The sequence below is a fragment of the Propithecus coquereli genome, unplaced genomic scaffold (assembly GCF_000956105.1).
Source record: "Propithecus coquereli isolate 6110/MARCELLA unplaced genomic scaffold, Pcoq_1.0 Scaffold205, whole genome shotgun sequence".
NCBI classification, from domain to species: Eukaryota; Metazoa; Chordata; class Mammalia; order Primates; family Indriidae; genus Propithecus; species Propithecus coquereli.
The window spans coordinates 344,703-348,859 of NW_012145523.1; the positions used below are offsets into that span (position 1 = coordinate 344,703).

A 4,157-nucleotide genomic window follows, 5' to 3' on the forward strand; every position below is an offset into this window, starting at 1 on the left:
AACTCCTGAGCTCAAACAATCTGCCCGCCTCGGCCTCCCAGAGAGCTAGGATTACAGGCGTGAGCCATCGCGCCCGGCCTATTGGGGTTTCTTAATTTTTATTTTGCGAACTTAAAAACATTTGAAAAATTTAAATTCCTACCAGTAACATGTGACTCCCTAGTTGTCGAAGGACCCTTGTGGCTCTTGTGATGTGTTCTATGGCTTCCTTGAAGAACACCATAGGATGAGAAATCTAGCAGAGAAATTATGACAAATAAACTGATTACAGGTATTAAAAAATCAAATGTGTATTGTAGTTTTACATACAATTTACTTATAGGAATGAAAATGACTATTCTAATAACCCAGTAATCTAGATCCAGTAAGCTGGTTTGTATTAACATTTAGGGAAAGTAAATTTGTACAATAGGGTTGTTGCTATGCTAATATTCTTGTGAGTGATATCAGGAAGGTGGTGGTAGGACTGGGGGAAGAGAATGAAGAGGAGAACAACAGAGCTAGGCTGCTTTTCAATTGTTCTGTCTTGGCAGGTAAAGGACAAGTGGTGAGAGGAAGAGACTTAGGGAATTTGTTTCTGGTATCTGTGATTTTGTTGGTGTCTTTGTTCCAACACATCTCTGCCCACAACAAAATGAGAAAGATGTAAAAAGCCACAACCATTTTGCTGTCGTTGCTACTTTGCACCTTGTTGCCACACTTTCTTTTACATTTTTTAACTTCATCAACTCTATTCATTTCACTCCCTATAGCCTCAGTTATGTACCTTGTCTTTAAAATTACACTCAATCAAGTGAGACAAAATAAGATGAAATAATATAAAACTGTACTTCTAATTGTCTGCTTTCAAATATGAAGGCGTGCTTTTCCCCTAATCTCTCTTCTGTCTCTCTCTCACACGCACACATCTTAAAAATATTTGATTTGATGCACATATATATGTATATGTGTGTATATATAAATAAATAAATATGGACATATATAACACTTCTCAGATTTTTACATAGTATATGGCTTTACCTCCAAAGGTGTTAAACCCAACTTCATTTGGAATTCATTAAGTACATTCTCAAGTTTATTATAGTCATTGGTATTCTGATAGATCTTTTTTCTATGAGGCTTGTTTGTATCCAAGAAGTCCACGAATACAGTTGAGTCATGCATCAGGTCTTCTTTGGTCCATTGAATCTATTGCAAGATAAGAATTTAACAGTATTTTTAACAGCACAATTCTACTTGTCATCAAAACTAATATCATATAATTCTATCAGAGAAGTTCCTGGCACCATGGATCTAAGACTCAGGAGCTCTTAACCTTTTTTGTGCCATGAATCCCTTTTGGCAGTGAAGCCTGGGGACCCTTTCTCAGAATAATATTTCAAAATGCATATAGTAAAATATGAGGATTACAAAGGAAACCAAATATATTATAATACAATTCTATCTAAGAACTCTTTGAGGGTCTGTGATCCCAGGTTAAGAACCCCTGTTGCTGGAAATATCTTGCAGTTCCACTGACAATTTGAGAAAAAGAATCCTCCCTTAGTCAATCGTGAATTACCACCACAGTTTTGCAAGTTTCCACGCTTCTTTCCTGGTCTACTTGGCAAACTCTTGCCTATCTTTCATACTAAGGTCATGGGCTATCTCTTCTTTGAAGTCTGACCATTTCCCTTGCCCCTAAAACCAGATAGATTAAATTACTCTTTCCTCCCTTGTTCCACCAATGTATTATTATGTCAATAGGTCTGTCCTGGCACTTACAGAAACGTGTTACACTTGCTAGGCTGTAAGGTGCTTGGAGGCAGGGCCCACACTACTATGCAGTCCTCAGCACTTACCTCACTTGGTATCTGGCACGAGAATTCTTGGTAGGCATTCAGAAGATGTACGTTTGGCAAAGGTTAAATGCAGGTTGAGGGGAGGTATGGCATGATAATTAAGAGAATATCTGTCATCAGATTATCTACCACTTAACTAGCTGTGTGAACTTGGGCAAGTTCTTAACCTTACTGTGCTTAGTTTCTTCATCTGTAAAATGAGGATAATAACAGGACATACATCAGAGGGTGTTATGAGTAAGATTACAGTGAGTAATGATATGTAAAGCTCTTAAAACAGATCTTGGCACAGTGTATTAATTATTATTAGAGTTATGTTTTATTTTTTTAAAAAGTCAACTAACCAATTAAGTGATAGCATATAAACCCATATTCTCATGGGAACAATTTACATCCTTACATACTTAAGGGAAGTGTGGTTAAGGTATTTGTTTTTCTGTGCCTGGCTTATTTCACTTAGCACAATGCGCATGAGCTGAATCTTGAAGGATGGCCGGGAGTGAGCCAAGGGAAGCACCCGCAGGTGTAAAGGAAGAGGCCATACAGACTATGTTGCATTCTGGCTAGAATAAAAGGGTAAGATGTGCAGATTTCTGGCATGGATGGAGGCTTGGACAGTAATGCCAGTCACTGCAGTAGGAAATACCCAGGCAGGCACCTTGATGGTGGAAAGGTGCAATGGATGGTGGCTGAGAATGGTTTTACACATGTTGAGTATGAAGTGCCCAGAGTAACATGAGGTAGATTTAGAAGTCAAACCAACGTTTAACTCTAAAGTTGACACTCTTTCCACCAAACTACCTGCCTGTATTTGAATTGTAGATATAAAGTCTAGTTCTTTTCAGTAGTATGATAGCTTACGTTTATTGAGCACTTACTACGTGCCAGAAACTATTCTAAACATTTTACACAAATTAGTGCTATTAATTCTCACCACAGTCTTATGAGATAGGTACGATTACCACCCTTACTTTAGAGATGAGGAAACTGAGACACAGAGGGTCACTTGCCCAAGGGCAGCTCATAAATGGAGGAGCTGGGTTTTCAACCTGGGCAGCACTTGTGTTTACAATCTCTATGTGCAACTGCTGTTCAGGCTGTTAGGGAAGAAAAGTGAGATTCCAGTGTCTCAGTGAAGGAAATTAGGGACAAGATGACTCTGAAGCATCACAAAAGAGCATCCCCAGGAGGCAAAGGAAGAAGAGCTGCACACTAGATAGAGACCTGGAAGATTCTAGACAAGTGAGTGAAGGTGGTGGTGGATGTGGAGGTGGAAAAGGAGTTAAACTTGGGTCCTAAGGGAAAGATTATTATGCCAGATGTTAAAAAAAGATTGAAGGGTACGAACAATATGAATCATATCAAGAAGGGTCTGGCTGAAGAACAGAAAACTTGGACTAAAAGAAAGTAATGATGGGAGCGTCCAGAAAGAATTTTCTTTTTAATAGATGGGTGTCACTATGTTTCCTAGGCTGGCCTTGAACTCCTGAGCTCAAGGGATCCTCCCACCTTAGCCTCCTGAGTAGCTGGGAATACAGGAATATGCCACTTTGCCTGGCTCCCAGAAATAATTTTAAAAGCTTTCTGAATTTGTGACTTATCTAAAAAATATGTATGTATACATAAACACACACACATATATTCACAGACATAGATTCACATGTAGTCATGGGCTACATAATGACGTTTCAGTCAATGAAGGGCCACATATATGACAGTGGTCCCCTAAGATTATAATGGAGCTGAAAAATTCCTATCACCTAGTGACATCTGGCCATCCCGATGTTGTAGCACAACACATTACTCACGTGTTTGTGACGATGCTAGTATGAACAACCTACTGAGCTGCTAGTCATATAAAAGTACAGCACATACAATACACAGTGCTTGATAATGATAATAAACGACGGTGTTATTGGTTTATATATTTGCTATAGTATATTTTTTATCATCATTTTAGGGCGTACTCCTTCTACTTACATAAAAAAAGTTAACTGCAAAGCAGTCTCAGGTACATCCTTCAGGAGGTATGCCAGAAGAAGGCATTGTTATCATAGGAGATGACAGCTCCATGCATGTTACTGCCCTTGAGTATTTTCCAGTGGGACAAGATGTGGAGGTGGGAGAGTGATATTAATGATCCCTACCCTATTTAGGCCTAGACTAATAATGTATGTGTTTTTGTCTTAGTTTTTAACAAAAGAGTTTCAGAAGTATAAAAAAAGTTAAAAATAGAAAAAAGCTTATATAATAAGGACATAAAGAAAATATGTTTGTACAGTTGCACAATGTATTTGTGTTTTAAATTGTGTTATT

General features: G+C 38.3%; 1 protein-coding gene across 1 annotated transcript in view; it reads right to left on the minus strand.

The window, feature by feature from the left end:
• Positions 1 to 4,157, minus strand: part of DNAH14 (dynein, axonemal, heavy chain 14) — a 324,896-nt gene that overhangs the window by 96,978 nt on the left and 223,761 nt on the right. The gene's annotated exons all lie outside the window — the stretch shown is intronic.